Source organism: Manis javanica, chromosome 2, assembly GCF_040802235.1.
Source record: "Manis javanica isolate MJ-LG chromosome 2, MJ_LKY, whole genome shotgun sequence".
Lineage (NCBI taxonomy): Eukaryota > Metazoa > Chordata > Mammalia > Pholidota > Manidae > Manis > Manis javanica.
This window is the reverse complement of record NC_133157.1, coordinates 123,317,344-123,337,813: the sequence shown is the minus strand read 5'-3', so window position 1 is coordinate 123,337,813 and position 20,470 is coordinate 123,317,344. Positions and strand designations below refer to the sequence as shown.

General features: G+C 38.6%; 1 protein-coding gene and 1 long non-coding RNA gene across 8 annotated transcripts in view; one reads left to right on the top strand and one right to left on the bottom strand.

The window, feature by feature from the left end:
* Positions 1–20,470, bottom strand: part of LOC140847856 (uncharacterized) — a 112,804-nt gene that overhangs the window by 13,132 nt on the left and 79,202 nt on the right. For 4 of the 7 annotated variants that reach the window (XR_012128091.1, XR_012128095.1, XR_012128101.1 and 1 more), the window contains one exon: positions 6,806–10,567. The exons of the other annotated variants lie outside the window; for them this stretch is intronic. This is a non-coding gene — a long non-coding RNA (uncharacterized lncRNA). Of the gene's footprint in view, positions 1–6,805; positions 10,568–20,470 lie in introns of those variants that run through there. 7 annotated transcript variants of the gene reach the window in all.
* The window catches only part of LOC140847855 (serine/threonine-protein kinase TAO1-like), a 97,412-nt gene that overhangs the window by 22,991 nt on the left and 53,951 nt on the right, over positions 1–20,470 (top strand). The window lies entirely within an intron of this gene.

The following is a 20,470-nucleotide window of genomic DNA, read 5'->3' as shown; positions in this document are numbered from 1 at the left end:
CCCTGCCTTCACCCACAGCTTGTACCTGTGGAGACAAGTTGATTTAAGCCCTGGGGTAGGGGATATCCTGACTCCTAAAGCAGAAGCCAGTTATTTGGGGTTGCAATGAATAAAGTAAAAAGCAGCACCCATCCTTTTCTCCAATCCTTACTCATACAGTGAATGTTCCTAGTGGTTGACGCTCCCTTGAACTGTGGCCCGGTTAGGGGAAGACAGGAGAGGTTAACTGGATCTCAGGGCATCCTCCAAACTGGCAGCATGTGGTACACCAAGCAAGCCGCTTCTGCTTCTCACCAGGTGCTGGGCCTCTCTAGGTTTTTTCCCTGTTTGTTATCAGAAGAGCTGATCTCTTACCAGTTCCCTCCCCCAGAAGTTGCTATCTTAGAACCAGGGAATCATTTTTAATTGGTTTGTTTATTTCTAAGTCCCGCTCATTAGAGGCAATGTTTCACTTATATTTGGCTCAACTCCTTTCTCTTGCTTGGTAGAGGGATGTTTAGTGACATTAAAATGAAACCTGTCCTGCAGTTAGCATCTACTGACAAATATAATTCATTTATTTAAAACTGTATATGCCAAACTTAAACATACTCAGTGTTTATTGAACATCCAGTCATCCAAACATACAGCTTAGGGTAAACGAAAATACATTTTGTCTCTGGAGCTGAAGTACAACCCCTGCTAACTAGTCTTTGAAGATTTTTGTAGGTTCAAGGTGATTCTCCCAGGACCGGCCATATAAAAGCAGAGACTCCGAAACTCTCACTGTCCTGGTTCGAACTCTCACTGTCCTGGTTCGGGGACGGTAGAATTTACTTGCATGGGGTTTATTTCCTCTTTTTCCCAGTCCTGATTTTTTTATGCTCTCTCACTGGCTTTCTTGGATTTGTCCTTTGTCATAGCTGCTTCAGTTCCATTTTGGAAAGACGCAACTTCAATATCAAGTTAAGCAGTACGATTGCCACAGCCTCTGAGCACAGCTTGCTGCCTTCAGTTTACCATAGCACTGTTTTGGTGACTCTCCAGTAAAAAGAGTCTCCCTTCCTCTTCTCTTGTCTTTGTCTGATTGGTGTTGGCAGCACCCACTGTGTGTGTGTCCCTTTAAATATTCCTGGGGTCTACAATTCACTTGTGCATTTGTGAGTCAGCACAATCCAAAGGAATGCCAGGAAAAGAAAAATCAGATACTCTCTAAAATAACACAAATTAGAAAACTCTAAAGAGCTTTTCAAAAAATAATTTCCAAAACTGTTTTCCTGCCATAGTTTTAAAATAAATGATTACTAGTTTTATGATTCAACCCACTTAAAGTTTTAACATGTCATGAAAGGAATTTTGTCTTTCTTTGCACAAAGTCATCTGTCTTATGTCTAAGAGGCCAATGCCTTTTTTCCTGCTTTAATCTTGCCTGCGTTTCCTATGATAGTCTAAAATCACAATCTAGCACATTTCCTTTGGACTGTCAGTTGTGACTTGAGTTATTATCAAATAATACCTGTAAAATAAATTTTTAAGTGTTTTAAAGCATCACACAGAGTTGAATTTCTGTGGAAAACCTCATTTAAAAAAATCATTTTGTTCTGGGTGGGAGGGGTATATAGATCACTTTTAGTTAGTCATTCAGTAATAATTTTAACATACTAATTTGATACCTAGTCTTCATTTAAAATACATTAAGTTACAACTCCAGAATGTCAAAATTCAGCCAACATTGATGACTTGGAATGAATGAAAGGAACAAGGAAGGCAGTTGGTTAAAGTAAAACTTAATTCTGGCCTAGTGAGTCAGGATCTGTGGGTTAAAGTGCTTGGCACTACTTATCTTCAACTGTGTCTCTTAGACCAATAACTAACCTCCTCTGGTCTAAGTTTCTTTATCAGTAAAGGACGGTGGAGGAGTGGCTTATTTGTGAGTCATTTCCTACTTTCACTGTGTATGACTAAAATTGAGGGCTATTTAATCTCATTGCAATCTTTGAAGATTGTTAAAATCATTGTATTCCTTCAAGTATCTGCAAAAGTCATCCTCAGCCTAGAGTACATATTAATATCCCTTAATATACACAACTGCAAATGCTGATTGTAGAGCTGCTCCTTTTCTCCCACCAGTTCCAGTTTGCTTGGTTCACGGACTCAGATAGCATCCTGCCCTATGCACTGGCCCCAGCCTGCTGCTCCCCATCCTGTTTCTTTTTTTTTTTTGGGTGGGGGGAGAGCAAGTGGAGGCTTTTATTTAGAGATAAAGCGAGAGGACAGAGCTCCCAGCTTATGCCAGGAGGGGACAAAAGAGCCCCCTCCCCATCCTGTCTTCTCTGTCCTTCTCGATGGCAGATCAGCGTCTTGGCTTTCCCAGAACTGGACTGGGTAGTGCCACATTCCCCAGCCTTTGATGGCATCACTTTGTCATGGTCCATGGTAATCCCCACCTAGACTGAGGTCCAAGGGTTGCCCTCTCTCTCACCCCTCTCGAAAGGAGTAAAGGAAACTTTGCTATCACTTGAGTAATACCAAAGAATAATTTGACAAGCACTGAATGCCAGCTGTGTACCAGGCCTTATGTTAGGAATTTGACATATGAATTAGGCATAGTCTCTGTCCTTGATGAGTTTATCCTCAGTGAATTTAAAGACACATAGGCTGAGAATAATTTCAATGAAATGTAGTCAATTCTATGATAATAAAGAGAAAGTTACAGAAACATGAAGTCAGATGGTCACTGAAAGGTTCTGAGAAGAGATCATGTGTGAAGAATGAGGAAAAACACAGCACAAGGTGAGACCAAGGGATAACAATCGTGTGGAATTATTGGCACTCTACAAGGAGTTTGGCTGGCTGAAAAACGTGAGAGAAAAGTAGCTGGAAATGAAAGTGCAGAGGCAGGCTGGCACCAGAAGGTATAGAATCTTATCTGAGTGCCTTGGTAAGGAGCAGAACTTCCTCTTAAGGAAAGAGGGGCCACTGAAAGATGTTCACTGGGAACAAAAGGTAATGGGATTTGCCTGCTAGAAAGATGACTATGACAAGCAGTTTGGAAGGTGGATTGCAGAGTTGGCAGGACCAGAGGTAGAGACTAGTTAACAAAATACCAGAGGGTGAGTACATGCATTAACCACATTTGTGAGTCTAGATCTGACCTCAGTCTTGATGGATAAATATGAAACTAGGAACAGGCAGTTCACCTGTTAGTTGTTTTAAATATTCAAAGAATGCATGCTTTTGATCATTAATGTAACATATTAATGATTTTGAATCTAAGTACAGTTTTCCTTAAGCTTTGCTTTGCTGATACACCTTGTTTAAAAAACACTTATTTTTTAGAGCTATTTTAGGTTCACAACAAAACTGAGTGAAAAAAGCAGAGTTCTCATATAACCCTTGTCCCCCCAACACACAGCCTCCCCATTATCAACTTCCTGCACTAGAGCAGGACATTTGTTAGTTAAATCAGTAAACCTACGCTGTCACATAATCATCCAAGGTCTACAGTTTACATTAGGGGTCACTCTTGGTGGTGTACTTTGTTTGACTTTGGAAAGATGTTTAATGACATTATGGTATCACACAGAGTAGCTTCACTGCTCTAAAAATCCTCTGTTCCACCTGTTCATTCCTCCCTTCCCTCTAACCCCTGTCAACCACTGCTCTTTTTGCTGTCTCTCCATAGTTTTGCCTTTTCCAGGATAACATATAGTTGGAATCGTATGGATTGGAGCCTTTTCAGATTGGTTTCTTTCACATAGTGATTTGCATTTCAGGTTCCACCATGTCTTCATAGTTTGATGGCTCATTTCTTTTTAGTGCTGAATAATATTCCATTGTCTGGCTGTACCACAGTTTATTTATCCACTCACCTACTGAAGGACATCTTAGTTGCTTCAAGTTTTGGCAGTTATGAGCAAACTTGCTACAACACATCCATGCATATTTTTTGTAGACACAAGTTTCCAGTTCCTTTGGATAAATACCAAAGGTCTGAATTGCTTGATCCTATGGTAGGAGTGTGTTTACTTTTGTAAGAAACCCCCAAAGTGTACTCCAGAGTAGCTCTACCAGTTTGCATTCCCTCCAGCGATGAATAAGAGTTTCCTGTTGCTCCACATCTTCAACAGTACTTTGTGGTGCTGGTGTTTTGGCTTTTGCCATTCTAAGAGGTATGTAGCAGTACTTCACTGTGGGCTCATTTGAATTTCCCTGATGACATGTGATGTCATCTTTTATATGCTCATTTCCCATCTAAACATCTACTTTGATGAGGTGTCTGTTAAGGTCTTTGGCCCATTTTTTAATTGGGTTGTTTGGTTTTTTTTATTGTTGAGTTTTAAAGGTGCTCTCTGTATTTTGGATGACAGTCCTTAATCAGATATGTCTTTAGCAAATATTTTCTCCCAGTCTGTGTCTTGTCTTTTTATTCTCTTGACACATCATTTTATTCAATTTCTGAACCTAACAATCTTTGAATAGAAGAAACCTTCAGTCAACTTTGTTCCCCTGATGACTCATAAATATAACCTTAAGCTGCCCAAGCAGACATGACTAATTTAATTCTTTTAAATGCCTGAACCTGTATAAAAATTTAGTATGTTTCAGTCTTTTAAATACTCCAAATGACTGACACAGATATCTTACAAGGATTGATAACACTTTCTAGACTTTCTAATCATTTAACTAAATATTCTTAAGCATTTAAACTTGTTAGCCCTGAAAATCTAATAATTAAAAATTATTAATGTAGTAGGTCAAGTTATCCTACACTTAAATACAATTTGCAAATTATGTTATACTTTTCAAATTAAAATCGTAAGTGTGTTATCAAATAAGCATTTGAATTCAAGTCATAAGACAGTTTTTAACATGTCTCTAATATTATCTTAAAGGCTTAAACATTTAAGAATGAGCACATTAATTATCCCAAGGTGACAACATCTTTTTTAAAATTACGGTGTCATTAATATACAGTCGTAAACTCAGGTTTCACATGAGGAAAATTGTGATTACTGCCTTCCCCCTATTAAAAAGTCCCACATACCCCATTACAGTCACTGTCCATCAGCATAGTAAGATGCTATAGAGTCACTATCTTCTCTGTGCTATACTTCCTTCCCCATGTCCCCACTATATTATGTGTGTTAATCATAATGCCCCTTAATCCCCTTATCCCTCCGTTTCCCCCCAACCTCCCCAGTCCCTTTCCCTTTGATAAACATTAGTCCATTCTTGAGTTCTGTGAGTCTGCTGCTGTTTTGTTCCTTCAGTTTTGCTTTGTTGTTATACTCCACAGATGAGTGAAATGATATGGTACTTGTCTTTCCCGCCTGGCTTATTTAACTGAGTATAATACCCTCTAGCTCCTTCCATGTTGTTGCAAATGGCAGGATTTGTTTTCTTTTATGGCTGAATAATATTCCATTGTGTCTATGTACCACATCTTCTTTATCCATTAATAATCTGATGGACATGTAGGTTGCTTCCATTTCTTGGCATTTGTAAATAGTGCTGCGATAAACATAGGGGTGCATTAAGTCTTTTTGAATCTGTGATCCTGTATTCTTAGGGTAAATTCCTAGGAGTGGAATTCCTGGGTCAAATGGTATTTCTATTTTGAGTTTTTTGAGGAACCTCCATACTGCTTTCCACAATGGTTGAACTAATTTATACATTCCCACCAGCACTGTAGGAGGAGGGTTCTCCTTTCTCCACTTCTCGCCAGCATTTGTTGTTGTTTGTCTTTTGGATGTTGGCCATCCTAACTGGTGTGAGGTAACATCTCACTGTGGTTTTAATTTTCATTTCCCTGATGATTAGTGATGTGGAGCATCTTTTCATGTGCCTGTTGGCCCACTGAATTTCTTCTTTGGAGAGGTGGCTGTTCAGATTCTCTGCCCATTTTTTAATCAGGTTACTTGCTTTTTGGTTGTTAAGGCTTGCAAGCTCTTTAAATATTTTGGATGTCAACCTCTTTTCGGATATATGTCATCTATGAATATATTCTCCCATACTGTAGGATGCCTTTTTGTTCTGCTGATGGTGTCCTTTGCTGTACAGAAGCTTTTTAGTTTGATATAGTCATACTTGTTCATTTTTGCTTTTGTTTCCTTTGCCCAAGGAGACATATTCACAAAAATGTCCTCATGTTTATATTCAAGAGAGTTTTGCCCACGTTTTCTTCTAAGAGTTTTATGGCTTCATGACTAACATTTAGGTCTTTGATCCATTTTGAGTTTACTTTTGTATATGCAGTTTGACAGTAATCCAGTTTCATTCTCTTACATGTAGCTGTCCTGTTTTGCCAACATGTAGCTGTCTAGTTTTGCCAATGCCACCTGTTGAAGAAGCTGTCATTTCCCCATTTTATGTTCATGGCTCCTTTATCATATATTAATTGGCCATATATGTCCCGGCCCGCGGGACGAACGTGGAGTGTGCCGGAGATGCCTGCAGAAATGAGACAAGCAAGGGACACAAAGAATGACCAGCAAGACAGGATGTCTGATCAAGCTGGCGAAGTTTATTGTTTACAGGCTCAATTTATACAAGTAGCAAGTAAGGGGTGGGTCAGGAGATAATTGGACCTTAGGTGGCGCTGGCGGGGAGGTGTTTTCACACATCCTCAAGGTCTCCCTATTTTCAGAGTGAGGAGTCTTGGCCCATCTTCAAGGACAAGATATGTTTTTGTTTTTGTGAGCAGATAACTTCCAAGGACTGCACCGGTTGCTCTCAAGCTTGTGCTTTCCCATGCTGCGTTCAGACGTGGGGGAAGGGACATAGCCCTGGCTCCCAACATCTCCCCCTTTTTTCTTTAATAAAATAACCAGCCTAACTCAGACTGGGTCAAGGTATGTGCCTGTCTTAGGTTGTATGGTTGAAGTAAATCCTTACCCGTCATGGGGGCATAGTCCTCTGTCGACCACTCCCTGTCTTAGGTTGGTATTTACCATTCAACCATATCTTACCCGTCACTGGCTACCATACTTGACTTTAGATCTTATGATTTACAAGTGGGGGGGCCGTCTGCAATTTCAAATGATGCAGGTCTCTTAAGGCTTGTTGGATGAGTTTCCACATGCTGCAAAGGACACAAGGCCCTAGTAACAGCAATAGAAGACATAAAATGCTTAGGGTTCAGAGAGGTGTGACAGCGTGCCAGACACTATTCAGGGGTTCTTTGAACATGTCGAAAGACAGACATAACTTGAATAAATATATATAGGTTTTAACAAACTGCTAGTTAAATTGCATATACACGTTAACAATAGGAATATAGATACATAACAAAGGCAGACTTACAATTACTAGTTATATCTAATGAAATTAAGAAAACTAGATAGCTCAAGCATTTGTAAAAGCTTATTGACAATATGAGGGATATCATCTAATTGATTTTGAGTAGTTTGAGAAATTGAAACAGCACATTCTTGGAAACTGATCACATCTTACATGCTCTTTTAACAGCAGACAGTCCACAGCAGCGCGATTCTGAAGCACTGCAGCTCGCAATTCTCTGTTTTTGGTTGAGTTCAGATAATACAGAAGCAGTCAAATTTGTTGTTTTGCTATCTGCACAGGCCAGCTTAGATATCTCTTTCTGCATTCCAATGACAAGTCTAGGAACTGGCAGGAGGAATGCAGCTGCAACTGCAACAGTGGCAGGATCTCAAAGTTTCAAGTTTTCATCACAGTCAGATGGCAGAACTCGGAGAAGTCTCTTGTGCTTATATCCAGGTGGTCTATTAGAGCAGGAAGAATGTGTCCCACCCACAAACACCTTGATAGTGTGGAGAAAGGGCTTGATATCTTTTGTCATTACGCAAAAATACCCAACTATTTGGAAGTCTATATCCAGAAGACCATTTACATTGATTGTAAAATTACAGTAAGAGGCTACATGAGTACAATTAATATATACACAGTAATTATAATAGTACTAATAGGTAAATTTAATTGGGCTTCAGGAGCAAGCACTTTAGGGGGAAGAGTGATATTTATGTAACATAAAAGATTCAATAATAAAGTTTAGTATTATTCCTTTTGACAGTGCTTTCCAGGTAAATATATATCAGGTAAATAAGCCAAATTAGTCAAATATTTTCTTGATGAAGAGAAGAAATTCTACTGATATGTTCCAGGGGCCCTCTGGAAAATATCAGAGTTAATTGGAGGTAAAAATACCTTTTTAAATTTTGGTTATGGGAAGCTGTCAAAAGTTTTTAAGGCACTTGCCTAAATAGAATTATAGTTATTAAATAACACTTATTATTTAACTGGAATGATAATAAGAAAGTTTAAAAGTGAATGCAGAAGGTTACATAGTTGTTAACAACACTTAGCTTAGTCTTTTTAATATTAAGATCTTATTTTCTTAAATAACTTGGCAAACTTTAAGAATTTTGGTTACCACAAAAATTCTCAGGCTGTTTGCAGATATATACATTGTTATAGATTAATACAGTATTATTATTAAAAGGTTTATTTGCTACACTTGTTTACTTACTTTTAGCAACCATGCTAAATTACTTATAAAACTTTCACCACACATCAAAGTCAAGCTTTTCTTTAAGTATTTTCTTGGAATATTTAACAGGTAACATCAACTTAAATGACTTTAAGTAAACTTTGGCAGCTAATAACTATAAAGACATGTCCATTTCAGTTAAGCTTAAATTGACATTAATGCATAATATTTTTTAATTAGATTTTCTGGAAGTTTTAGAATGCTCAATTTTCACAAGCACTTGTTTTTAAATCAATTTTATTAATACCCTCCGGAGGTAGAAACTATATATATTTTTTTACACACTTAGACACACAAACATACAGACCGAGACATAATGACTAGTTAGTGACACTCTTCATACAAATACATATACACAGACAAACTGACATAAAGATTTGAGTTTCTAATACTCAATGGTCTTCTTTCTTCTTAGTTTATTTGATGAAAAGTACTTCAGTTTTCAAGAATACACTCTAAAGGCAAGCAGTTTACATAACTGGGTTAAGGTTTAGACAGCCCCAGACTAACAGGGCTGATGAAGGCTCTGAACTGATAGGGACTATGTGTGTCTAGGGGGTTGGAAATGAAATGCAAGTACAATTCTAGCTCCAGTCATTTAAAGCCAGGCTGTATTGCAGAAAATAAATTTCTTCTATCTCAGGGAGTTTAGTTTAAAACTTCTCAATTCTCAAAGACAGTGATGAACTTAATAAATAGAATAGATGTTCACTAAAAGAATTCAGAAAACTAGCTCTACATTGTAGCAGTTCATGGAACTCTTGACTATCCTCTTCCCTTGTGGCAAAATATATTTAGCTGCATAACATTATATTGCATACTTCTTTCAGGGGCCAAGCCTCTCTAATCAGAGTTTGTACTGGGACCAGGTTTGTGTGCAGAAGATAAGATACTTCTTTTTAGAGTTTAGGGATCGAATTGCTCTCAGTTAGTTTTCCTAGTTTTTTCTGCCTGAGCTATTGTCATTCCTCAAGAGGCCCCTGCCTGTCTGATAAATGCAGGGACTGTGTGACTTTTCGCTACCAGAGCCCTGATCTGAGTCATAAGCTTGTTTGGCTTCCCTGGGGCTGCTGAGGAGGGGTGTGCCTTCAATAGTTGTCTTAGAACGGCATTCTTTAGCCCAATGTAAACCGCACCGGCATCGAGGGCAAACAGTTTTGGGGGGGGGGGGGGGTGCTAGGTAGGTGAGACTGGATCCCTGTTGGACACTGGCGGGCAAAGTGTCCTGATTGAACAGCTGTTTTTAAGTCTTTTAAGTGTTTAAGGTTAAGGCGGCGGTATTTCTGGGCTTTAGCTGGTTTTTCTATACGATCACTAGACTCTTTTCCAACATTTATGATTGATAGTGCCTTCGAGGGGAAACCAGGGGCAAGTCTCATGAATAAAGGAAAAAATTGTCTAAGATCTTTTCTTTTAACCCTTACTCCTTGTGTCCTGAGGGACTCCCTGAGTCCGCTAAGAAATACCTCGTGGGAGTTCAGTGAGTTGCCCATTCGGACGGCTGGGATTTCAACTCTATGTAACTTGGAATTACACTAATGCAGCCGCAACCACACCAATGTTCTGAACTACTGGTGGCACTCTCATCAGCTCAGGCGAGCCCTTGCTTACGTAGGACAGTCAGCAAGTATAATCCGCTTGCTCGGACCCTCTAGGGCAAGGACTCTGTAGTCAGAGTCCCTTGTGCAGGCCCTAGAAGTGAACGACCATTAGCCCAAAGTAAGCACAAGGTTTTCAGAGAGGAACAACCAGAGGACAAAACAAGGAATAAATCGCAGCAGCAAACTAGAGGGAGGGGATCAGTGAGAACTCACAAGAGGTATTTAAGATGCTTGCTTGGGTGATGCGTCTACTCACCTCTCCGGGATCTGTATTACGGACCGGTGATCCGCAGTGATCCTCAATGCAGAATCCACATCAGGTCAATACCCGTGTGATGACTCAGAAGAATGCCTGGCCAGGGCTTCCGAGCAGACGTTTCAGCAGGAGTCCCAGGGCCCCACGTTGGGCGCCAGTTGTCCCGGCCCACGGGACGAACGTGGAGTGTGCCAGAGACGCCTGCAGAAATGAGACAAGCAAGGGACACAAAGAATGACCAGCAAGACAGGATGTCTGATCAAGCTGGCGAAGTTTATTGTTTACAGGCTCAATTTATACAAGTAGCAAGTAAGGGGTGGGTCAGGAGATAATTGGACCTTAGGTGGCGCTGGCGGGGAGGTGTTTTCACACATCCTCAAGGTCTCCCTATTTTCAGAGTGAGGAGTCTTGGCCCATCTTCAAGGACAAGATATGTTTTTGTTTTTGTGAGCAGATAACTTCCAAGGACTGCACCGGTTGCTCTCAAGCTTGTGCTTTCCCATGCTGCGTTCAGACGTGGGGGAAGGGACATAGCCCCGGCTCCCAACACATATATGCTTGGGTTTATATAAGGGCTCTCTATTCTGTTCCATTGATCTATGGGTCTGTTCTTGTGCCAGTACCAAATTATTGTGATTACTGTGGCTTTGTAGTAGAGCTTGAAGTTGGGGAATGTAATCCCCCCTGCTTTATTCTTCCTTCTCAGGATTGCTTTGGCTATTTGGGGTCTTTTGTGGTCTGTATAACTTTTAGAACTGTTTGTTCCAGTTCACTGAGGAATGCTCTTGGTCTTTTGATAGAGATTGCATTGAATCTGTATATTGCTTTAAGCAGGATGGCCATTTTGACAATATTAGTTCTTCCTAGCCAAGAGCATGGGATGAATTTCCATTTATTAGTGTCTGCTTTAATTTCTGTTGTGAGTGTCCTTTAGTTTTCAGGGTGTAGGTCTTTCACTTCCTTGGTTAGGTTTATTCCTAGGTATTTTATTCTTTTTGATGCAATTGTGAATGGAATTGTTTTCCTGATTTCTCTTTCTGCTAGTTCATCATTAGTGGATAGGAATGCAACAGATTTCTGTGTATTAATTTTGTACCCTGCAACTTTGCTGGATTCAGATATATCTAGTAGTTTTGGAGTGGATTCTTTAGGGTTTTTAATGTACAATATCATGTCATCTGCAAACAGGGACAGTTTGACTTCTTCCTTGCCTGTCTGGAGGCCTTTTATTTCTTTGTGTTGTCTGATTGCTATGGCTAGGACCTCCAGTACTATGTTGAATAAAAGGGGGGAGTGGGTATCCTTGTCTTATTCCCAATCTTAGAAGAAAAGCTTTCAGCTTTTCACTGTTAAGTATGATGTTGGCTCTGGTTTTGTTGTATATGGCCTTTATTATGTTGAGGTACTTGCCCTCTATACCCATTTTGTTGAGAGTTTTTATCACCAGTGGATGTTGAATCTTGAGGTGTATTTAATTTCTACACCTGAGGTCCTGTTTTTCTTTTAACTGTTCTGTTACTGATTTTAAGTTTATTACCCTCTTATCAGAAAACATTTTGTTTGAATTGAAATTTTTTCACTTGTTAAGATTAGTTTTATGACCCAGTATGTGATCTCACAGTGTATGTCATAATGCACACTTGAGAAGACTGTACATTCTGTGGCCAGGCTACATACTGGAGTGCCATTAGGACCTGTTGGTTGGTAGTGTTGGTCTATGGTGGTGGTGTTCCATTTACAGACTTTTCTCTTTTCAGTTCTATCAATTTTTGCTTCGTGTAATTTGAAGCTCTTTTGTCAGGTGAGTATACATTTAGAATTTGATGAATGAAATCATAACATTATGTAATGTCCCTTTTTACTCCTTGTAATTTTCCTAGCTCTGAAGCTCTGAATATTTTGTGTGGTAGTAATATAGCTTTGAGCTTTATTTTGTGTAATATTTTACATTTCCCTTAATGGAGGTCAAATTCTCTTAGCTTTCCATCATCTAAGTCTCTCTCTCTCTCTCCCTCTCTATTATTTTTGCATTCATTCCACAAAACTTTTGCTTAGATAAAGGATTCTCTTCTGGGTTGGCAGTTCTTTTCTTTCCTTACTTTAAAGATACTATTGAACATTCTGTGGCCTCCATTGTACTTTGAGAATTCTCTGATCATTGAAATTTTAGTTTATCTTTGCTTTTCAGCATTATGACATGTTTAGGCTTATCAGGCCTAACTGTTACTGATTTTGAGTTTACGCCTTATAGGGCCTAAACTCTTTGCTCTGTTTGGGGCTTGCTGAGCATCTTGAGTCTCTAAATTTATGTTTTGTCAAAGCTGAGATCTTTTCTGCTCTTAGTAAGAATTGTTTTATCTAAAAAATAAGATTTTCTTTTCTTTTATAGAATACCTATAATGTGAAATTTAGACAATCTGATACTGTCCCACAAGTTTCTAAGGATGTATTCATTTTTCCAATGTTTTTTCCTGTCTTTTCTTCAGTGTAGATAATTTATGCTGCTCTGTTATCTTCAAGTTTACACACCCTTCTATCATCTCTGTTCAGTGGTTGAGCCCATGCAATGTCTTTTGTAATTTTTGGTAATTATATTTTTCAGTTCTGAATTTCTCGATGTGGATCTTTTTTTATAGTCTTTATTTTTCCCCTAAGAACTTTAGACGGTCCAATTTTTAAGAGTATTAAGCCTTATCACATTTAATATGGTTATAATAGCTGCTTTAAAGTCTTTATGTGATAATTACAACATGAGGCATCTCAAAATAGGCATCTGTCCCTTCTTTTCCTTGAGAATTTGTCACATTCTCCAATGGCGTGTGTATGTGTGTGTTGTTTGTTTTAGCATGTGCAGTAAATTTTGGGTTTTATTCTAGCCATTTTGAATATGATCATGTCATTTCTGAGTCACGTTTGTATAGGTGCATTCAGACCATTTACATTTAGGGTGATTATGGATAGGTATGTACTTATTGCTATTGCAGGCTTTAGATTCGTGGTGACCAAATGTTCAAGGGTAACATCATTACTATCTAAGAGTCTAATTTAACTCACTTTGTATGCTGTTACACACACAAGCTAAAGGTTCTTTTTTTCCCTCTCCTTTTCTTCCTCCTCCATTCTTTATATATTGGGTATCGCATTCTGTACTCTTTCTCTGTACATTTTTATTACCTCTGGTGACAGCTATTTAACCCTAGGAACACTTCCATCTATAGGAGTCCCTCTAGAATACATTGTAGAGATGGTTTGTGGGAGGTAAATTCTCTCAGCTTTTGCTTATCTGGAAATTGTTTAATCCCTCCTTCAAATTTAAATGATAACCTTGCCCAGGTAGAGTATTCTTGGTTCAAGGCCCTTCTGCTTCATTGCATTAAATATATCATGCCACTCCCTTCTGGCCTGTAAGGTTTCTTCTGGGAAGGCTGATGATAGCCTGATGGGTTTTCCTTTGTGTGTGATCTGTTTACTCTCTCTGACTGCTTTTAATAGTCTGTCCTTATCCTTGATCTTTGCCATTTTAACTACTATATGTTTTGTTGTGGTCTTCCTTGGGTCCCTTGTGTTCGGAGATCTGTGCACCTCCAAGGCCTGAGAGACTATCTCCTTCCCCAAATTGGGGAAGTTTTCAGCAATTACCCCCTCAAAGGCACTTTGCCTTTTTCTCTCTATTCTTCTTCTGGTACCCCTGTAATACGAATGTTGTTCTGTTTGGATTGGTCACACAGTTCTCTCAATATTCTTTCATTCCTAGAGACCCCTCTTTCCTGTTGCTCTTTCAGGATTAGTTGTGTTAATTATATTTTCATACTATATGTGGTTTTGGGAGGAGGCTTCTGTCTCACCTCTCACGCTGCCATCTTCAAACCAATCCTGTAAGTGGTGTGGCTTCTTTACACTGATGTTGTACTCACTGAGGGCAAGGGTCAACTCCTCCATGGTTAAGTGTACTCCCTTCATTTTGTGGTGCTGCAGAGCATTGTGGGCAATATCTGAGATGAATTTATGGGCAGATAGGGAGATGAGCTGAATTCCATGTGTTCAAGGCCTCAAACCCAGCATGGTTCAGGCAGTATCCAGTCATTACATCTGGGAATAGAGATGTGAAATCCTCCCACTGCAATCAGGAAGTCCACTGGAGGTGTGCTGAATACCATCAGCCTCACTGCTCCATTGGCAGTGTTGAGGAGCAGGTAAACCCCATTAGGTGCGGCCCCCTCTGAGGATCCGCACCACCTAGAGACAGCTTCCCTGCTCAGTTCAGCCTGCTCTCCAGCCTGTGCCACCCGGCGTCCCATGCCCGCTGGTGCGCCTCCAGCCTCAGACACCCGTACTGTCACTGCGCCTTGTTCTTTTTGGCAGCAGTGCGCTGAGGGCCCTGCTGTGGGGGCTGAGGCAGTGGAAGCTGGTGCCTCCTTGAGGTCTGAGCCTGAGCCGCCACAGGTTGTCATCTGGGTTGGAGAGGCAGCTCTCTATTTCTTCTTGAGTGAGTTTTGGTATTTTATGAGTACCACTACCAAGTAATTTGTCTATTTCAGCTATTTTGTCAATTTTACAACTTTAGAGCTGTTTATTGTATATCCTTATCCTTTTAATGTCTTTAGGAATAAAGTGATCTGCCCTCTTTTGGGTAATTTGCTCTTGTTTTCTTTGGTTAGCTTGGCAGAGTTCTTTCATTTTTATTGACTTTTTTTCCCTGCAAAGAACTAGCTTTTGATTTCACTTATTTTGTTGTCTAGTTTCATTGATTTCCATTCTGTTCTTTAGTATTTCCTTCTATATTTAGCATTGGTTTTATTTGCTTTTCTCTTTCTAGATTTTTAAGATGGGAGCTTAGATTATTCTTTGGAATTTTTTTCTACTATGATTTAATGCCTTAATTTCTATGTAAGAATCCTGTAAATTTCATGTTATATTTCTGTTTTCACACAATTCATATTATTTTCTCTTTGCCCTTGAAATGTCTTTATTGACCCGTGGGTTACCTTGAGGTGTATTTAATTTCCACACTTAAGGTCCTGTTTTTTTTAACTGTTTTGTTACTGATTTTAAGTTTATTACCCTCTTATCAGAAAACATTTTGTATGAATTGAAATTTTTTCACTTGTTAAGATTAGTTTTATGACCCAGTATATGATCTCACAGTGTATGTCATAATGCACACTTGAGAAGACTGTACATTCTGTGGCCAGGCCACATACTGGAATGTCATTAGGACCTGTTGGTTGGTAGAGTTGGTCTATGGTGGTGGTGTTCCATTTACAGACTTTTCTCTTTTCAGTTCTATCAATTTTTGCTTCGTGTAATTTGAAGCTCTTTTGTCAGGTGAGTATACATTTAGAATTTGATGAATGGAATCATAACATTATGTAATGTCCCTTTTTGCTCCTTGTAATTTTCCTAGCTCTGAAGCTCTGAATATTTTGTGTGGTAGTAATATATAGCCTTTAGCTTCCTTTTGTTTAATATTTTACATTTCCTTTAATGGAGGTCAGATTCTCTTAGCTTACCATCATCTAAGTCTCTCTCTCTCTCTCTCTCTGTCTCGCTCTCTCTCCCTCTCTATTATTTTTGCATTCATTCCACAAAACTTTTGCTTAGTTAAAGGATTCTCTTCTGGGTTGGCAGTTCTTTTCTTTCCTCACTTTAAAGATACTATTGAACATTCTGTGGCCTCCATTGTACTTTATGAGAATTCTCTGATCATTCAAATTTTAGTTTATCTTTGCTTTTTAGCATTATGACATGTTCAGGCTTATTAAGCCTACCTGTTTGTTACTGATTTTGAGTTTATGCCTTATTGGGCCGAAACTCTTTGAATTTGCTCTGTTTGGTGCTTGCTGAGCATCTTGAATCTCTAAATTTATGTTTTTGTCAAAGCTGAGATCTTTTCTGCTCTTAGTAAGAATTGTTTTATCTAAAAAATAAGATTCTCTTTTCTTTTATAGAACACGTATAATGTGAAATTTAGACAATTTGATACTGTCCCACAAGTTTCTAAGGATGTATTCATTTTTTCCAATGTTTTTTCCTGTCTTTTCTTCAGTGTAGACAATTTCTGCTGCTCTGTTATCTTCAAGTTTACACACCCTTCTATCATCTCTGTTCAGTGGTTGAGGCCATGCAATGTCTTTTGTAATTTTTGGTAATTATATTTTTCAGTTCTAAATTTCTTGACATGGATTTTTTCTGTAGTTTTTATTTTTCTGCTAGAAGTTTAGTGTTTCCAATTTTTAAGAGTATTAAGCATTACCACATTTAATATAGTTATAATAGCTGATTTAAAGTCTTTATGTGATAATTACAACATGAGGCATCTCAAAATAGGCTTCTGTCCCTTCTTTTCCTTGAGAATTTGTCACATCAGTGGCGTGTGTATGTGTGTGTTGTTTGTTTTAGCATGTGCAGTAAATTTTGGGTTTTATTCTAGCCATTTTGAATATGATCATGTCATTTCTGAGTCATGTTTGTAAAGGTGCATTCAGACCATTTACATTTAGGGTGATTATTAATAGGTATGTACTCATTGCTATTGCAGGCTTTAGATTCGTGGCGACCAAATGTTCAAGGGTAACATCATTACTATCTAAGAGTCTAATTTAATTCACTTAGTATGCTATTACACAGACAAGCTAAAGGTTCTTTTTTTCTCTCTCCTTTTCTTCCTCCTCCATTCTTTATATATTGGGTATTGCATTCTGTACTCTTTCTCTGTACATTTTCATTACCTCTGGTGACAGCTATTTAACCTTAGGAACACTTCCATCTATAGGAGTCCCTCCAGAATATACTGTAGAGATGGTTTGTGGGAGGTAAATTCTCTCAGCTTTTGCTTATCTGGAAATTGTTTAATCCCTCCTTCAAATTTAAATGATAACCTTGCACCAGTGAGAACACTAGAGTCTAGCTGAAGATGCAAATTAGAGTTTCATTTTATAGCCAAGACCCCTCCAAAGTTAATAATTGTATGGTTCGAGGCCCTTCTGCTTCATTGCATTAAATATATCATGCACTCCCTTCTGGCCTGTAAGGTTTCTGCTGGGAAGGCTGGTGATGGCCTAATGGTTTTTCCTTTGTGTGTGATCTGTTTACTCTCTCTGGCAGCTTTTAATAGTCTGTCCTTATCCTTGATCATTGCCATTTTAATTAGTACACCTTTTGGTGTGGTCTTCCTTGGGTCCCTTGTGTTCAGAGATCTGTGCACCTCCACGGCCTGAGAGACTATCTCCTTCCCCAGGTAGGGGAAGGTTTCAGCAATTACCTCCTCAAAGACACTTTGCCTTTTTCTCTCTATTCTTCTTCTGGTACCCCTCTAATATGAATGTTGTTCTGTTTGGATTGGTCACACAGTTCTCTCAATATTCTTTCATTCCTAGAGACCCCTCTTTCCTGTTGCTCTTTCAGGATTAGTTGTGTTAATTATATTTTCATACTATATGTGGTTTTGGGAGGAGGACAAAACCTCTGTCTCACTTCTCATGCCGCCATCTTCAAACCAATCCTGTCAGTAGTGTGGCTTATTTACACTGATGTCATAGTCACTGAGGGCAGGGATCAACTCCTCCATGGTTAAGTGTACTCCCTTCATTTTGTAGTGCTGCAGAGCATTGTGGGCAATATCTGAGATGAATTTATGGGCAGCTAGGGAGATGAGCTGAATTCCATGTGTGTTCAAGGCCTCAAAGCCAGCATGGTTCAAGCAGTATCCAGTCATTACATCTGGGAATAGAGATGTGGAATCCTCCCGCTGCAATCAGGAAGTCCACTGGAGGTGTGCTGGACACCATCAGCCTCACTGCTCCATTGGCAGTGTTGAGCAGCGGGTAAATCCCGTTAGACACGGCCCCCTCTGAGGATGCCGCACCGCCTAGTGACTGCTTACCCGCTCAGCTCAGCCAGCTCTCCAGCCTGTGCCACCCTGCATCCCATGCCCCCTGGTGTGCCTCTAGCCCCAGACACCCATAATGTCACTGTGCCTTGTTCTTTTTGGCAGCAGTGCACTGAGGGCCCTGCTGTAGGGGCTGAGGCAGTGGAAGCTGGTGCCTCCTTGAGGTCTGAGCCTGAGCCGCCACAGGTTGTCATCTGGGTGGGAGAGGCAGCTCTCTATTTCTTCTTGAGTGAGTTTTGGTATTTTATGAGTACCACTACCAAGTAATTTGTCTATTTCAGCTATTTTGTCAATTTTACAACTTTAGAGCTGTTTATTGTATATCCTTATCCTTTTAATGTCTTTAGGAATAAAGTGATCTGCCCTCCTTTGGGTAATTTGCTCTTGTTTTCTTTGGTTAGCTTGGCAGAGTTATTTCAGTTTTATTGACTTTTTTTTCCCTGCAAAGAACTAGCTTTTGATTTTACTGATTTTGTTGTCTAGTTTCATTGATTTCCATTCTGTTCTTTAGTATTTCCTTCTATATTTAGCTTTGGTTTTATTTGCTTTTCTCTTTCTAGATTTCTAAGATGGGAACTTAGATTTTTCTTTGAAGTTTGCTTTCTACTATGATTTAGTGCCTTAATTTCTGTGTAAGAATCCTGTAAATTTCATGTTATATTTCTCTTTTCACACAATTCATGTTATTTTCTCTTTGCCCTTGAAATGTCTTTATTGACCCATGGGTTACCTCGAGGTGTATTTAATTTCCATACTTGAGGTCCTGTTTTTTTAACTGTTTTGTTACTGATTTTAAGTTTATTACCCTCTTATCAGAAAACATTTTGTATGAATTGAAATTTTTTCACTTGTTAAGATTAGTTTTATGACCCAGTATGTGATCTCACAGTGTATGTCATAATGCACACTTGAGAAGACTGTACATCCTGTGGTCAGGCCACATACTGGAATGTCATTAGGACCTGTTGGTTGGTAGTGTTGGTCTATGGTGGTGGTGTTCCATTTACAGACTTTTCTCTTTTCAGTTGTGTCAATTTTTGCTTCGTGTAATTTGAAGCTCTTTTGTCAGGTGAGTATACATTTAGAATTTGATGAATGAAATCATAACATTATGTAATGTCCCTTTTTGCTCCTTGTAATTTTCCTAGCTCTGAAGCTCTGTATATTTTGTCTGGTATTAATATAGCCGTTAGCTTTCTTTTGTTTAATATTTACATTTCCTTTAATGGAGGTCAGATTCTCTTAGCTTTCCATCATCTAAGTCTCTGTCTCTTTCTCTCTATTATTTTTGTATTCATTCCACAAATCTTTTGCTTAGATAACGGATTCTCTTCTGGATTGGCATTTCTTTTCTTTCCTCACTTTAAAGATTGTATTGAACATTCTGTGGCCTCCATTTTATTTTATAAGAATTCTGTGATCATTCAAATTTTAGCTTATCTTTGCTTTTTAGCATTATGACATATTTAGGACTTATCAGACATAACTGTTATTGATTTTTAGTTTTGACCTTATCAGGCCTAAACTCTCTGAATTTGCTCCTTTTGGGGCTTGCTGAGCATGTTCAATCTCTAAATTTATGTTTTTGTCAAATCTGGTATCTTTTCTGCTTTTAGTAAGAATTCTTTTTCTAAAAAAATAAAATTTTCTTTTCCTTTATATAACACCTTAATGTGAAATTTATACAATTTGGTACTGTCCCACAAGTTTCTAAGGATGTATTCATTTTTTGTAATGTTTTTTTTCTCTCCTTTCAAAATTTTTACAAAATTTTATGTAAAGTCCTGCTCGTAATAAAGGTACTATAATTTGATAATTCAAAGTTCTTAAATAAGGTCTTAGGTACATAGAAGGCTTTTTGTTTTTTGTAGCTGTATAAGTTGAATAGATACACTTTATATAGAATTTAGTTCAATCTCCCCATTTTAGGAGTGATAAGTTATATGACTTTTCTGTTGTCACATATTGTTGGAAGAATTGTAATTGAAGCATTGTTCCAGGGAACTAACTTCCAGAGCAGTGTGATTGGTAAAAGTGAAGAATATGGTGCCGCCTTGAAAATGTTAGAAAAGGAATACAAACTAGTAATTTGAATTTTTAGTGCAATGTAGTATTAATTTAGGGAAGTGCGAAAGATATGTGTGTTTTATGTAGTTAGATATTTAATAACAAGCATTATAATTGGTTCAGTTGACTTCACTAAAAGGGAGACAGGC